The sequence below is a fragment of the Kogia breviceps genome, chromosome 2 (assembly GCF_026419965.1).
Source record: "Kogia breviceps isolate mKogBre1 chromosome 2, mKogBre1 haplotype 1, whole genome shotgun sequence".
NCBI lineage: Eukaryota > Metazoa > Chordata > Mammalia > Artiodactyla > Physeteridae > Kogia > Kogia breviceps.
The window spans coordinates 4,645,268-4,663,059 of NC_081311.1; positions in this window are offsets into that span (position 1 = coordinate 4,645,268).

The window sequence follows — 17,792 nt, forward strand, 5'->3', positions numbered from 1 at the left end:
GAAGGCAGCTTCCCGAAGGCCCTGGTGCTGGAAGCTGGAAAGGCTTATTTATTTATTTATTTATTTATTTTTTAACATCTTTCTTGGAGTATAATTGCTTTACAATGCTGTGTTAGTTTCTCCTTTACAACAAAGTGAATCAGTTATACATATACATATGTTCCCATATCTCTTCCCTCTTGCGTCTCCCTCCCTCCCGCCCTCCCTATCCCATCCCTCTAGGTAGTCACAGAGCACAGAGGTGAACTCCCTGTGCTATGTGGCTGCTTCCCACTAGCTATCTGTTTTACGTCTGGTAGCGTATATATGTCCCTGCCACTCTCTCACTTCGTCACAGCTTACCCTTCCCCCTCCTCGTGTCCTCAAGTCCATTCTCTAGTAGGTCTGTGCCTTTATTCCCGTCTTGCCCCTAGGTTCTTAATGACCATTTTGTTTTTCCTTAGATTCCATATATATGTGTTAGCATACGGTATCTGTTTTTCTCCTTCTGACTTACTTCACTCTGTATGACAGACTCCAGGTCTATCCACCCCATTACAAATAACTCAGTGTCATTTCTTTTTATGGCTGAGTAATATTCCATTGTATATATGTGTGGAAAGGCTTACTTATTACTGCCTCTCCTAATGGAACGTTTCGCAGTTTTCGGGACGTCTGTTTGGGGAAACCCACCTCAGCCACACGCTGAAGCTCGCGTGGGGCAGAGGAGCGACGGGTGGGGCAGAGAACCCACCTAACTTCAGTGGGCATCTTAGTCACCCGGATGAACTTGGTTACCTGTCCGTCCGTTTGTGCCTAGTAAGTAAGGCAGCTGTGCGAATGCATCTTCCCTTTCTTGTACCATCTCATGCCAACAGCAGCTTCTGTCCTGAGTGCTGGAGAGAGTCACGACCCAGCCCAAGCCAGGGAGACAAGAGCTACTTGGTGAGAATGACTCACATTCATTTGTGACTGATACAAGATTCGAGGCAGAATAATGACAAATTTTCCTTTCTCTCAAACAAGGAACTTTGCGCCAAACTGGTTTTTGATGAGGTTGGAAAGATACTAAGAGGTCATTAACACGCTTGTCCCAGTTTTGTGTTTCTATTGTGTAAAACTTTGAAAGAATCAGACACGGGCTTCCCTGGTGGCGCAGCGGTTGAGAGTCCGCCTGCCGATGCGGGGGACGCGGGTTCGTGCCCCGGTCCGGGAAGATGCCACGTGTCACAGAGCGGCTGGGCCCGTGAGCCGTGGCCGCTGAGCCTGCGCGTCCGGAGCCTGTGCTCCGCAACGGGAGGGGCCACAGCAGTGAGGGGCCTGCAAACCGCAAAAAATAAAAATAAAAAAAGAACAATCAGCAGACAGATCTACAATGGATAAAAACGTGTAGACTTCTAGATCTTACTTTTTTCAGTTATACATTTGTCGATGAAATGTGCAGAAACGTGCATATGATTCAGCTGAACCTTTGATTATGCTTTTCACAGATGTATTTTCCCCCAAATTACGGGATTGTCGATATGATGCTGAACTGGGGCATAGGAGAAGGACAAACTCAATACCCTTTCACATTCTACATTGATCAGAGGACCACTTGTGGCCTTTCTGGAAAAACAAAGACCCTAAGTAGAGAGACAAATTTCATGGCCAATGGGGACAACCGCGTGCAGTGAGACCCGCTTGTAATTTCACCCTGTCGGTGGTGGACCTGAGTTCTTACAGAAAACACTGTTTTCAGTTCCACTGTTAGAATGAATTACTCCTATTTATAAACTTCAGTGAGGTTGAAGCAGTGAGCCTGTGATCAACAGAGCCTTCAGTTGGGAAGAGAGATGAAGGAGAGACATTCTGAACAATTTTTTTGGAGGCTTGTCTGATGGAGGAAAGTTGGGTTAGAGGGAAGAGAGAAGCAAGCTTCAACCTGAGTTCCCCCTCCCCCAACTCCAACTCTAAACCTATCAGCAGCACATGACATCATCACTGGACCAGGCGATTGGCCGCCTGCACCACTTCTGAGACAAGTAAAAGGCTCAGGAAGGCTGGTTTCAGCCAGCAGAGCTGAATAGAGCTACCTTAAGTATTTCACATTAAATTCAGTTTGAGAGGGTTTCGTGGTTATAGACATTTTTATTTCCACTGTTTATCAATTTATCTGTAAGTTAAAACAGAGGATAGTCTTCAGAGAAATGACATCGGGAGAAACAGTTTTTAAAAATATTTTCATTTTTATTACATTTTATCCCTTCTGATTCAAGAGAACAGGAAAACTAGATCATATATGTAATCTGATCAGATTTTTCACTGTAAACTTGTAGAAGTTTTAAGTTCAATATTATGATCATTTTCAGTTAAATATCTGAAGCCAGTAGGGGATATTTAAGAAAAAATTTTGCCTATCAAGCATCACCGTTAGACGCTGTTGCACCATCAGTTCTGAATTACTTCTGCTGATATTCAATGCTTAAACTTGGCTAAATCTGGGTCATGGTAATGCCCGCTATGGCCTGAATGGTGAGATGTATCCCTTGCAAAAGGAAACAGAGCAAGATTCATCCAGTGTCTGACTGCTGGCTCATTATTCATACAGAATTTGAGTGTCAGTCTCTGGACAGAATAATCACACCTGTGAAAATTGCCTAGACCTGTTGAAACTGGAGTAAAATAAAAGTATTAATGATAAAAAGAGATGGAAAAATAAATTAAGAAATAAAATAGTAAAAAATATATATATGTATATAAATGATAGTGGTTGGAGACCCTCTTTGCCAGAAAAGCTGTCATGTTGCTGGGAACAGTCTTCTTCAGTGGAAACACCTAGTTCTGGGCCTGGAATGACCAGCTGCTCAATACTGGTGGAAGCCCAGGTGTTTGGCGGAGGTAGAGAAGATACGGAGATGGGTCAGCGATGACACATGAACCGAGTCTCACAAAGAACAAAATTCTAGCTCCATAAGCCCTTTCCCTGGGAAGGTCTCCTGAGAGGTTAATCTGGATTCTTCTCCCAGCATCAGTGCCACTGAACTTGATTTCCAGCTCTTTTCCATATCATGTCCGTGGCTAGAGCCATCTTATATTTCACAGCCATGGTCCCCTACTCAACTGATGGAACCTCAGGAATATGGGTCAAACGTTTACCCTCACATTCATCTAACTGCTGTTTCAAGACCCTTAAGTCTTTGCTCACCTAGTTTCTGCTACCAGGGGTACCTGCCAGTCTGCTCATGTGGCGAATCTCCACTCCACCTTCCAGGGTTCACGACGAGGCTCCCTCCTGATGACGTCTTTGCTGGGCCGCGTGCTGCTGTGGAGATGGCAACAACCCCTCTCCCAATTTCATTGGCCTCCTTGATTTACTTAACTACTTTTTCTGATGCTCCTGCAGGCTGTTTTTGTAGAGTCCCAAGTATATACCAGGCACTCAAAGTTTGCTGAGAAAATGAATACATAGATCTGTTCATAATTTTGATAAACTTTATTCAAACCCCTCCAATATAACATCAATTCAGTCCCCTAGTAATTAATCTGCCTGGTATTTTCCCCCCTCAACTATTTAAGAAAGAGCTTGACTCCAGCTTAATGAACCAGAAGCTGCTCTCTATTGTTTTATGAGGCGAGTCTGACTAGACTTTAAAACACATTAATGGAGAGTTTATTTATCTTTCTTTTCCCTTTCTCAGTGAACACCCAGCGTTCCTTCATGTTGAGTCTTCTACATTTAAGTCTGATAATTTACTCAAGAAATAAAAACATGCAAAATGAGACAAATGAATGTTTAAAGATGCATGGGATTCTGCTTATTTTTCCCAAGTTGTATTGTTGGTTAACACAACAATCAACTGTTTTCTCAGTGTATTTCTCTGAGGCCATGATAATAAGAGTGTCAAGTGGGCAAAGGCAAACCTAGAATTCAGCCAGGTAACCTCCAGGCCAGGATGAAGATAAAAGTCAGTGATAGCGCAGATCTTTCCATTTTATAATAGCAAGCATTGTTTCTGTGCAATAAAATCCCATTTTCAACTAAAAATTTCAGTTTTCATATTGATGCTTAGTGCAGGAGCTAATATTTTTTGCTTGCGGTATATACTGCCAACTTCTGATAGCAAGACAAGGGGTGCATGTTCTCAAAAAAAAAAAGTCACTTTTTTTTAGTGGGGAAAGAAAATATACGAATAATCACGCCTCAGGGTGTGCTATGGTCTGAATGTCTGTGTCTCCCGCATCATTTATATGTTGAAATCTTACTGCCCAAAGCAAGGGTAGTAGGAGATGGGGCCTTTAGGAGGTGCTTAGGTCATTGAGGGTAGAACCCTCAGTGAATGGGACCGGTTCTCTTATAAGAGACCCCACAGAGCCCCCCGGCCCGTCCCTCCTGCATGGAAGGTTATCAGGAAATGGGTCCTCACCAGATACTAAATCTGCTGGCACCTTGTTCCTGGACTTCAAGCTTCCAGAACACTGAGAAAGAAATTTCTGTTGTTTATAAGCTACCCTGGGTGTGGTATTTTGTGATAGCAGCTGAAATGGACTGAAACAGAGTGTCAGATGTCACAGAAAGTGTGTGTGTGTGTATATGTGTGTGGGGGGGTGTGTAAATGTGGATAGGGAGCTGATTCCTTCTGTCTGGGAACTGAGGTAAGATCTTTAAGGAGTATTCGGGATGTGGTGGGAGATGGGGAGAGAGAAAGGGCCTTTGGAGGAAGCGAGGGACCAGCCCTGGCATACTCGGTGGGGAAGAGTGAGAGGAGTTATGGTGGAAGAGAATGGAAATGATTTAGGGCCAGATGGTAAAAGACCTTGCGATAAGGTCCAAATGATAAGGAGTTCGGACTTTATCCAACACTCATGGTATTTTAAGTATGGTGGTACCATAGGCAAAGGATGGGAGACCACTGAAGTCAGGAGACCATTGGAACACCCTAAACAGAGATGGTAGAAACCTAAGCCAAAGTTGTGGCAGTAAGGATGGAGAGAAAGCCTCTGAGTTAAGAGTTATCTAAGAATGAGGTTTATTGATGAAATAGATGGATATGGGGAGGGCGTGGTCTGGTGTCTCAATGGACCATGGTGAAGACAAGGCTAGCAGTTGGCTTGGTGGGGAGGCACCGAGGTCCAGCCTGGCAATGTGGAATTTGAAAGGTTGATGGGACATCCTCCTAATAGCTAGAGATGTGGGTCTGTGATTGAAGGGAGAAGGTGAGGCTGGAAATGATTCAGGTCTTCACAGCCATCTGGGCACCAGTCAGCTCAACCAAGCAGGGATTTTTGTTTCTTGTTTTCACCACCTCATGACCAGGCACATAGTAGGCATTCAGTAATCTTTGAAAAAGGTATGAAGAGGGCTTCTAATTTCAGCTCTGACATGTAAAGAGCTTACAAGTCATCACTCCCATCTTCACAACAAGAAAAAGCTGAACCAACTGAAGACCAATGACTTTTCTTGAAACCATCAGAGAACAAACTGCCACCCTAAGATCTAGAAAGAAAGGCAAACCTAGAGTCCCAGCCGAGATCTGCTTACCTGGAGCAGAAGCCACTGGAGCTATAAAACTGTTAGACACACTTACAGGGCGAATTTGATAAATTGCTCAAGGCTGAATGCAGACAAGAGGGAGAGTGAAAAGCCCTCAGGGGGATCACAGTCTCAGGGTTCCCCTAGACTTTCCTGGGTTTTGTTCCCAGGGATCCCTTTATGTTATCATGATAAGGAGCCAAGAAAACCCCTTGAAAGTCAGGAAAAGGGAAAGGGTAAATAAGCATTGGGAAATACACCCAGAGTGGTCTCCATAACAAAAGCCTACTTTCCAGGGAAAATAAATTTTACCAAAGCCTTGCCTCCCTTGGGGAAGAGCATTTCTCTGACTCTAGCACCCTCTGGTATTCTTGCCCAAGAAAAGTGAAGGGGCGCTAAGAAACACCTGTGAAGGTCACAGCCCAAGGACACAGACACACTCAGAGACTGAGATGGAATCACAAAGTAACAGAATGCTTCCCCTCCCCCACACAGTGGATTAGACATGAAAGAACTACAAGCTGCAGGTTTCTAAGGAAGAGGACTTCAGGAAGCCCAAAACCAACAGGAGACACAAAAACAAGGACAGTAGACAAATGTGAAGCTTCTGGCACCTACTGCAAATATTAAATGCAGCCCAACCTCTAGCCAGATTAACACACAACCTCACAATAAAGGCCAATTTACCCAATCCATCATGTTTAGCTTTCTGCAAAAAATGACCAGGCATGCTAAAAAGCAAGAAAAAACACAGTCTGAAGAGACAAAGCAAGCATCAGAACTTGTCTCAAATATGACACAGATGTTGGAATTATCAGATAGGAGATTTAAAATAGTTATGAATAATATGTTGATGACTTTAATGAAAAATATAGACAACATGCAAGAACAGATGGATAGGGACTTCCCTGGTGGCACAGATGTTAAGAATCCACCTGCTAATGCAGGGGACAGGGGTTCGAGCCCTGGTTCGGGAAGATCCCACATGCCGCAGAGCAACTAAGCCCATGTGCCACAACTACTGAGCCGGAGCTCTAGAGCCTGCAAGCCACAACTACTGAGCCTGCGTGCCACACTATTGAAGCCTGCATGCCTAGAGCCCATGATCTGCAACAAGAGAAGTCACTGCAATGAGAAGCCCAAGCACCGCAATGAAGAGTAGCCTCCGCTCGCCACAACTAGAGAAAGCCCCCATGCAGCAACAAAGACCCAATGCAGCCAAAAATGAAATAAATTAAAAATAATAATAATTTTAAAAAGATGGGTAATGGAAGCAAAGTGATGAAAACCAAGAAAAAATTCAAAGGAAATGCTGGAAATCAAAAACACTACAACAGAAATGAAGAATGTCTTTGATTGGCTCATCAGTAGACTGGCCATGGAAAGACTCAGTGAACTTAAAGATAAATCAGTAGAAAATTTCCAAACTGAAATGCACACAGATAAAATAATTAAAACACAACAAAATAAAACAGAATACAGAACATCCAAGAATTGCAAAATGCATAACACACAAGTAATTGAAATACCAGAGGAGAAGAAAGATAGAAAAGAGAAGAAGAAATATTTGAAGGAATAATGACTGAAAATTTTCCAAAATTAATGACAGACACCAAACCACAGATTTGGGAAGCTCAGAGGATACCAAGTAAGATAATTACCCAAAAATCTACCACCTAGACATATCTTATTCAAACTGCAAAAATAAACAAAGAAAAAGAGATAATATTAAAAGATACCAAAGCAAAAAAAAAAAAAAAAAAACCACCATACAGTTATTATTGAAATATAGAGATGTCTGCTACCTTTTCCACAGTACATTACCATGGTTGACTGAGTTGAGAAACAGAATCTATGCATAACTCTGCCATTAACTGGAAGACCTACTTTGAACAAATTATTTGACCTCTTTCAATCTTCATTTATGTTATCATGGCTGGAAGCAGATTTAACTCCATGTATGAACTCTGAGAGACAGGCAATGGCCTCCCGAAGGACAAAAATGAGAAAGATTCTGAAGATAACTGAAGATGGAGTGGATAAGAATCCAGTGATTGATTATTAATGGCTGCCCTGAGAGTAAGGAATGGAGAGACAAGTAAAGTGTTATTAGCCATCCCTGGAATAATGATCTCAAAGGGTCATTCTAGCTCTAAAAGGCTTGAATTTTAAAATACTTTTTAAACCAATACAACTTCAAGGTTTTAGTTGGAAACAATTATTTGAAGATACTCATCACAGGTTTTTATTTTTTAGGTGGTTCCTCGAAGCTTCTGACCCTCTGCTTGATATCAGAATTGAGACCTGAGTAAGGAACCTGTCCCTACCTTCATCTGGAACCTTGGTGATGGTCCCCAAAACTTTTAGGGACATTTAGTCTTCTCCTTTTGTTCTTCACCACTATATTCTTCTGCACCTTCTCTTCTTAAGACTCCCTTTCTCTTTCCTTAACTCCTCCTTCACTCCCTCCTTACTTAACTTTTACCTCTCAACAGGTAACTTCACCTTTTGCTTCCCAGAGAAAGTAGAGCCTCACATGGAATCTCCCCCTCCTCTCCATGTGGTAACAGCAATCTTTCTTACCTCCTTCCCTCCAGTCACAAAGGAGCATTTCAGGGGTAAGAGGGTGGTAAGGGCTGAAGATGCCCATTTTTCCGGATAATGGCTTACTGATTCCTTTTTCTTTTCTTCTTGATCTGTCTTTCTAAATTTTGCCTGCTTTAATCATTTTTTGAAGAAACAACGCCTGATTTTTTTGATTGTCTATATTGTTTTGTCTTCCATTTCACTCATCTATTTTTATAGTTACAATTTCCTTCCTTTTTTCTAAACCATTTATCTCTTCTAGTTATTTGTATTGAACACAAAACTCAATTATTGTTTATATCCTTTGTTTTTCCTAAATACATTGATTAAATAAATGTAATGCTAAATGTTTCCCTCTAACAGCCATCTTTTAAGCACTTTTACAATTGTTCATTTCAATTCTCTCTTTACCCCATGACATGTTTAAGAATTTAAGAATTTTAAGAATTTATTTTGGTATCCAGACATTTTTAATGATCTTTTATCGCACTGTAGTCAGAAAACATGGTCTATGTGACAAAGTCCTTCCATCATTGTTGAGATTTACCTTTGTGACCTAGTCTGTGGTTATTTTACAAAATAAAAACTGTAAGAAATAGGTATTAATATCATTTTAGCATATGGTTCTAACTATCTCTGTTATATCAAGTTGGGCAATTTTGATATTCAAGTCCACAGCATTACTGATTTTTTTTTTTTGTCTGCTTGATGTAGATAGAAGTGGGTTCAAATCCCCTACTCTGGATTTGTTAAATGTGTGTCTTTCTGTCAGCTTTTCTTTACTGAATTGTGAGGAAATACTATTGGTTATATATATTCTTTATATCTTCTTGATGGTCAATTTCTTTTATTATTGTGTAGTTTTCTTCTTTATTCATATCCATGTATGTTCACTTAAATTTTATTTTTTATTAGTGTTGCTGTACCAGCTTTCTTTTTGTTAGAATGGGCCTGCTATTTCTTTTTATATCTCTTCACTTTCAATTTTCCTTGAGGTTTAACTCCAGGTATATTTCTTATCAACAGCTTATAGTTAGATTAAAAATACATAAATCCAGTCCTCTGTTTTTATTAGAGCAGTTTCATCATTTACATTTATTATGATTGATTATGCATTTGGGCTTATTTCTACCATCTTATTTTGTGTTTACTCGTAACTATTTTTTCCCACTCACCTTTCTATCCTCTGATAAATGTTGACAACTTTTTTCTGTTAAAGGGCAGATGGTAAACATTTTAAGCTTTGTGGACCAAGGGTCAAAATTGAGGACATTTTGTGATACTTATGTAACAAGAGAGAAAAAAGAGATTTCCACAAAATTTTTATTGATGACATTCAACTTATAACACATAATTATAATAGAATAAAATTGAGGACAAAAGCTAATAGTCTTAAACAAGTTTACTTTTGCTGGATATTTTCTAAGCACATTTCTTCAACTGCTGCTATCAAACCTGATTTAATGAACACATCAAGAATGAACAGTTTTTCTTACCCAGAACCTTACTTTGTCTGGTTGCAACTTCATTTTCATTTCCTAATTTTTGTGGAGAAATTCTGCTGTGGTGAGATAGCTTGTTTAGAAAATAGACAGCTGTTTTCTAATTTTTCTGACCATCGCTGTACTGAATGGAAAGGAAAGGCTTAGTCTGGTGATGGTGATTAAAGTGTGTTCTTTAGCACATGTATGGTGTCATTGTCTGATAAACACAGTGCCTGGCCATCTAACTCCATAACAGAATAATCCACCCTCTACTGTGTCTTAAAATTGCAACATTTGAAGTCCATTTTTTTTCTTTCCTTGTTTTAATATAATGGGTATGCATTGGTAATATAAAAAAAGTCTTGGGGCTTCCCTAGTGGTGCAGTGGTTGAGAATCCGCCTGCCAATGCGGGGGACGCGGGCTCGTGCCCCGGTCTGGGAGGATCCCACATGCCGTGGAGCGGCTGGGCCCGTGAGCCATGGCCGCTGAGCCTGTGCGTCCGGAGCCTGTGCACCGCCAACGGGAGAGGCCACAACAGTGAGGCCCGCATACCACAAAAGAAAAAAAAAAAAAAAAAAAAAAAAGTCTTGGAACATCCACATACATGGTCCTTAAGATGCAGGGTTCCATCTGTCACTTGGATCTGCAGTGTGTGTAGCCATAAAAGCTACGTTAGTCTCTAATGCAGCTGTGGTCTCTGATGCAACGCCAAAGCAGCTGTGGACAGCACAGAACTGAATGTGCAGGCTGTGTTCAGCAAATCTATATTTATAGGCGTTGAAATTTTAATTTCATGTAATTTTTACATGTCATGAAATATTCTTCTCTTAGGTTCTCTTTAAACCATTAAACAATGTGAAAGCACTCTTAGTTCGTGGGTCATACAGAAACAGGTGGTGGGCCAGATATGATCATTTGGAATTTCCTGGCTGTAATTTTTTGTGCCCTCTTTTCAGTTTGGAGCCTATATATTGTATTTCTGTTCATTTAAAGATTGCCCTTAATTGTTAAAATTATAGTACTGAATTCTATTTTATAATAAATAACAGTCGTGTTTCTATTTTTTAAAACCATACCCGTCGAGTTATGTTTTTTTATATAACGAAGTCCAAAGTTAGTGATGTTTTGATGTTTCCATCCTGTGTCTGAGCTTTCCTGGGAATGGGACACAATGGGTTAACATCTCTAGAGCAGAATTTGAGGACAGAGGATGCGGTGTTTCTCTGCTGCTCCCCGCCCTCCACCCCCGTCAGTTACAGGAAAGGCAGTGCGGAAAGTAGGAAAACCAGTGACTTTGGAGTCAGACTAGTTTAGCTTTAATCCTTGGTCCCCACTGCCCTACCCAGCTTGGGTGAGTCACTTAACCTCTTTGAGCCGAATTTTCTCGTTTGTAAAGCTATGTTAATACCACCTTCCTTGCCTAGTAGCTTTTAGTAGAAGTCGTGACTTTAAAGCCCCTGCTGACAGGGAGAGTACCCAGTGCCAGGGCATCATCCTTGACGACCCAGGTCTGCCCGGTGCATCTTAGCAAGACTCCTTTCAACTGCAGGGATCTGTGGTCCTACAATCAAAACCCCAGCTCTGCAATTTTGCTCTCCCGACACTGTCACTTACTCTGTAGCATGTTTGAAGACTTTGACTCAATTATTTCTAAACTGAACGTCTCCACTTCACAAAGCCCACAGCCTCATGTCTGGTTTTATGAAAGCCTGTTCCAGTGGATGGTGAACAGGGCATGCATCTCAGCATCGGCTCTTGTCATTCTACACCCAGTTATGCTAAAAGTCTTTTTTACTGTGGATGCCCCAAAGGGAGCCATGGGGTCGCTGTATGAATGAGCGCAGGTGAAACCTGAGCCGGAGAGGGGTTCCCCCTGAGAGGTCAGAAGAATTCAGAAACATCCATCTTACTAGTTACTTGAAAATATGTGACTTTTTCCTGTTATAAATCTCATTTTAATTTTGTTCCTGCAATGAATGCATTAATACTATATGTGTACTAACAGACTTATACATCCCAACCCAGAAAATGAAGACACATTCCTGCCCGGGATGAAAAAATTCTTGCTAATGAAGAAATATTATTATTGTAGATTCTTATATATATTATGTTTCTTACATATCTTTTATGTATTATATATCCTAACTAGGGTGTTGTAGAAAAATTAAAACAGTAATGAATGGGAAAAAAAAGTTTAAGGGCAATATATCTCTTAAGAATTGCATTACAAATGAGTCTTTAAAAGTTTTCTTCTTTCCTTCCCTTATAATTTCTTTCCTACATTGCATGTAAGTAGCATGCAAGGTTTAAGTAATATGCCAAATTCCTTTTAATTTTCCTCACTTAAAATATATGAGGTGATTTATTCCTCTTAACAGAAGTTTAAAAATAATAAATCAAACAAACCAAAGTAAATAAAGCAGCAAGGCCATCCTGTTCCACTCAGGATTCCAAAAGAGCATAAAGAATTAAGCTCCCACTTTTCAAGAATCCTGAAACAGAAACCTTTCATTAAAGTATTAATTCTACTTAGTCAAGAAAGTCCATCTTCCCCTAAACCGACCTGCCCTTAGGCTTCTAGGACTAAAGTGTTCCCAGCCCAGCAAAGCGAGGTCCAGTCAGAGGGCGTCGTTTGGTTCAGGTGCAGAAGTTAATGTTCCCCTCAGGCAGAGGCAAACCGCCAGGGCGTGCACGAGTGAGGAACAGCAGCCACAGGTGATGGATCTCGGAGACAGATCAGGGGCCCGAGCCAGGCAGACACCTGAACGCTTCTCGAAGACGCAGTCAAAATGATCAATTGTCCACGCACTCTGCCTCTCCCCATCTTTTAATCCAGGCCCTGTGGGAGGAACACCGAAGCATGGCCCAATTCTTGTCCTCAAATTCTTCCTGCCTTCTTGGAAGCTGGGCCTCATTCTGGACAAGGATGTAGGTCTGGGGAGAGCAGAGGTGACAGGGAAAGGTATTCTGGAAAAGGCCCAGGCATCACTGGCAAATAAAGACTCATCCCTCCGATAAACGTGTATACACAGCTAACCTCTCGTCAAGGTGTGGCCATGGAGGTGTCAGGCAGGATTCTCTGTGACGTTGTTGGTATTATTATGATTGCTTTCGCGTTCTAAGTGAGAAACTAACCAGACCTTATTGGCCTCATCTCCCATCACGTGTCTGGCTTTTCCTACGCGTAGCTCCACGCTCCTCAGCACGCAGCACTCCAGCACAGGGCCCTCTGCCCGACGGTGGTCTCCAAGGCTGTGTCTCATTCATTTTTGTATCGGCAGAGTCCAGCTGAAGCTCTGGCTCTATACATGGAGGAATCGGCCTGTCATAGGAGACTAGGGGGCCTATGAAGGGAGGGAGAGTGTATGGAAAGCTTTGGGTACAACTCTGCCCACTCACACTCTCATTCATTCATTCATTCACCTGCTATCCCCCCCCCACCCCTGCAATATCGTGTCTACAATATGCCTGGCACTGGGGATGTTCCTGTGAAATAAAGCGGGCAACTCCTCCCCACACAGACCCCAGGAGAGGATGGAGGTGGTGACAGGGCCTTCTGGGGGAGGCTGATGAGGCAGTCCATCCAGGAGCTGCAGGAGCAGAGCCGAGGGGCACCTAACTTGGACTTGGATGCCGGGGAAGGATTCCTGAAAAGTGAGATCTCCCTCAGACCTGAAGGGTGAAGTGGGAGGCAAGGAAGTCAGGGGCGGGTGGTAGGTAGATTCTTGCTGACACAGCTCTGAATTCTCTGTGGCCTCTAGGAAACAAGCCACTTAATCTGAGCCTCGGTTTCTGCATCAGTAAAATGGGGACAATAATACTTGCCTCCCTGGCTGGTTGTGAGGGCTTAAATGGATGATGTCCATTAAGCATTTAACAGAGTCCTTGTCACCTTGATGTTCAATCAGTGTCGGATGAATGAATGGGTGATTCTTGGGGGTAGAGAAAACCTCAAAGACTCATCAGTTCAGTTAGCTCCATGTTAAAGAAGGGATATAACTCTGATTTCTTTCTTTGGTGAAAATCTAATTTAATAGACTGTTCGTTTACCCTCTGCGAACTGAATGAAACTAAGTCTATTTCACATTCTTTGTGTCCAGTCCCTGATGGGAGTTTACCAAAGACAGTAGCCAGTGTACTGCAGGCGCTGGGCAAGTAGCCTTGAGGAACATGATTTAGCAAATTTTACATTGGATTAAAGGAGAAAGAGTTCCCAAAACTTCAACAAATGGATGCAGGGCTGCACCAAAGGAATCCATACCCAGGAGCCTTGGGGAAATGCCGGCTCTGGTCCCATGAGTCACCATCTCTTGCGACCATCAGTTAATAGATCTTCTAATAAGAGGACAGGCTTTATGTTAAAGTTCCTAAATGATGCTGTGGAGAAGGGAGCAGATCACACTTGTTCCAGGGCAGGGCAGTGTTCAACTCCTGGCCTAAATCACAATGAAGTTATAAAGCTGAGAAAGCAAACAAACACTTCCGAGTCTTCTGAGTGCAGGAAACACAGCAACAAGGTAATTGTGTGTTTACCAATGAGATGGCTTACGGACTTGATCATAAAGTCATTGTTTTGGAGCCAAATAGCCACGGTCCAGCCTGTAACTGCTCCTTGATCTCTGCCTCTCCCACTGGAAGGAGGCTTCGGGAAGGCGGCAACGCCCCAGGGGATTCACTGCCGGGCTTAATACAAAGCCAGGTACAGAGTCGACACTCGAAAGATTTACTGAACACATCACATTTTATTAGGATGTGTGACTCCACCCCTACTACATTCTACGTTGGTTGCACATGTTCCTCTCCATCTGAAGTCAAATTCTGAATGCAAATGTGATACTCTTTTTCTCTTTTTTTGGCTGCTTTGGGTCTTTGTTGCTGCATGCGGGCTTTCTCTAGTTGCGGTGAGCAGGGGTTACTCTTCATTGCGGTGGCTTTTCTTGTTGCGGAACACGGGCTCTAGACGCGCGGGCTTCAGTAGTTGTGGCCTGCGGGCTTCAGTAGTTGTGGCTCGCGGGGTCTAGAGCGCAGGCTCAGTAGTTGTGGTTCATGGGCTTAGCTGCTCGGCGGCATGTGGGATCTTCCCGGACCAGGTCTCGAACCTGTGTCCCCTGCATTGGCAGGCATTTTCTTAACCACTGAGCCACCAGGGAAGTCAGCAAATGTGATATTCTCACATTATTGTTTTAAAATACTATGCCTTTGAGTATCATGGGTTTGTGCAGTCATCTATGGCTTTTTTCTTGAGGATCCTGGTCAAGACATGGCTCAATGATGTGCGTGTGTGCGTGTCTGTGTGCGCGCACACGTGAGCAAATGGACGTGTACACGTGAAGGTGCATTTCTGAGTGTGAGCCATAGAAAGGTTGCATGTCTATCAGGAGCCCTTTTAGTTCTCATCAGATGAGCTTCTGGAGATCGCTTAACCCTTTGACTCAGCTTTTCTATCCGCAAAATCACAATGAACTTCAGTCTCTTGTTTCACTGAAGAGTTGCAATGATTACTGTAAGGTTATTTCCCAGAATAAAAAAATGCCACTTATTACAATGGATACACTTAGGAAATTAAAGATTAAAAGTTGAATATGAATAGTGCAAGGCGGCATTGCCAAAATGCAAAACTTGTGTTCATCATAGGTGGACATACTCAATTTTGAATCCATATGTGAATTCCTACCTTGAAATCCAGTGCTCACTTTTTAAAACTCTAGTTACTACCCTTTAAAAAATACTTTTAACAAATATTTGGGTTTGCATCACAAATGGTTCTTCTTTGCCTGGGACATCTCTTCAACCCATGACTGTTTCCAGGGGAGGTGATATCATAATTTATTTTTAAGCTCTTTGGTTTTTCAGTCACCTGAAAATTTCCGCTATTATTTGGCAATGGAAAAAATTCCTAACAACCTGGTATCCTGACAATTTTGTCTTTCTCTTCTGAAGTTGGAAACACATCATTTCTATACTCGAAACTATCCAGTGCCACTGAAATGTTGATTCAAACGAAGAGTTGAGTATTTCAGTGACACTCCATCCTGTGCTTACAACATCTTACCAAGGCACTCCTTTTGTAAAGGTTTGCAGTTAGTTTTAAAACAACTTGGAATTTTCCTCAAGAGAAAAGCCATAGCTTACAGCACCTACCCTTGATATGCAAAAGCACAACATTTTGCTATTTCAAAGACCCAAAAGACAGAGAGGTGGAGATGGGACTCTGAGCCCTGGGGAGAGCATTCTTCCGGCCTCCTGGGAGCAGTTCCTCCATCGGACCAAAAGGAGCTGGTCCTTCAGTTGCTGCGGGCTGTTCTAGAAACTAAGGTCAAATTCACTGAGTCCTGGCCCAAAGAAGATATTTAATTATAAACCGATAACAGGCTTCTTTGTTCTTTTTGCTTATTTTGATTTCAGCAGTTTCTTTCCTCTGGGAAAATATATCTTTGGGATAATGCAAAGTGGTTCTGAAGCTGACTGCCCCAGGGCCCAGAAACTGCATTTTGGTCTCTCCCCCTTCCTGCCCCTCCATTATAAAAATACATCCAGACACATAGACTGTCACAGAGAAGGGATGGTTTCTGATTTCCAAATGCCCTGAACTGGGCTTTAAACTCGACTTTTAAACTTTAAACTCGACTTTTCTCATGAAGGTTCCATCTATTTGGTTATACCATTACTAATTAATGGTATAAAGTATGAATGGATGAACCATTTTTTTTTTTTTTTGTGGTACGCGGGCCTCTCACTGTTGTGGCCTCTCCCATTGCGGAGCGCAGGCTCCGGACGCGCAGGCTCAGCGGCCACGGCTCACGGGCCCAGCCGCTCCGCAGCACGTGGGATCCTCCCGGACCGGGGCACGAACCCGCGTCCCCTGCATCGGCAGGCGGACTCTCAACCACTGCGCCACCAGGGAAGCCCTGAACCATTTTTAAACATCAAAAGTTGATTTTTAGTCAAACAAACTAAAGGTTGAAAGATCTTTCTGAAACTTTTCCCCCTCTATTTTGTCAGAAAAACCATTGTTGGAAGATTAAGAAAAAAGCAGCTTCGTACCAATTTCTAGCAGTCATGCAGCTATGACACACAATGTTTATATACATATTTATCAGCCAATTTTCTGAAAGCTCTATTAATTGTAAAAGTGTACATTGTACTTTCCCAAGTACTGTCAAACTTATTTTTAAAAATTCCTTTACTCCAAGTTTCCTGCAGATGCAGAGTCTAAACTGAAAATGTTGGAAATAGTGGTGGATTCTTCACATGTACAGAACAGCAAGTGGATTCAAGTTACACTATGTTGGTGTTTATTTTTTAGCATTTGTTGTTTATTAAATGGGCCTGAGAGAAAATTCTTTCTTTTCGTAAGGTGATGATTTTCTTTTTCTGGTTTTCTTTTTCTTTTTTTTCTTGCGGTATGCGGGCCTCTCACTGCCGTGGCCTCTCCCGTTGCAGAGCACAGGCTCCGGACGCGCAGGCTCAGCGGCCATGGCTCACGGGCCCAGCCGCTCCGCGGCACGTGGGATCCTCCCGGACCGGGGCACGAACCCGTGTCCCCTGCATCGGCAGGCGGACTCTCAACCACTGCGCCACCAGGGAAGCCTTTTTTTTTTGGTTTTCTTAAATTGTATTACATTTGGGGAGTGTTTTCCCCCAAAAGGTTTTGGGTTGGTCGTAAGTTCGGCTGGGCAACATAGTATCACGACAGAGCTAGGACGCTGCTCGCCCTCCCACAGCCTGGCGGCAGAGACGCGATGCTGAGCAGTTTGCAGCTTTGTGCCTCACGACCCAGGCTCCAAATTCACCGCGACTCTTGGCTTGTTCCAGCCGTGCCCGGAGCCCTTCCGCTTCCTCTACATCTCGCGCCCTGGAGGCGGCTGCTCCGCAGGGCTCTCGCCAAGTCCCCCGCCCGCCTCCAAGTTCGCAGCGTCCTCTCCCGGCTCTCCCGCAGGGAAGACGCCTCTCCTGCGCGCCCCCAGCGCAGGGAAGGTTGGTCGGGGCGACAGCCGCTCCAGGAGGAGCCAAACGATCCCGGGCCCCGGCCGCCAGAAGCTCGGGGAGGTCCCGAAGGCAAAATTTTTCCTCCCAATGGCTGTTGGCTGCAAAGATAACCTTCTGGGTAAATGTTATACAGACCGGGGAGGGGGGTTTACATTTGCACAGAAGGCGGCCGCTCCGCGCGGGGGGTGGGGGCTCTGGGGGCCAACTTGGGGGATGAGGGGTGCGAAGGCAGAGGAAAACG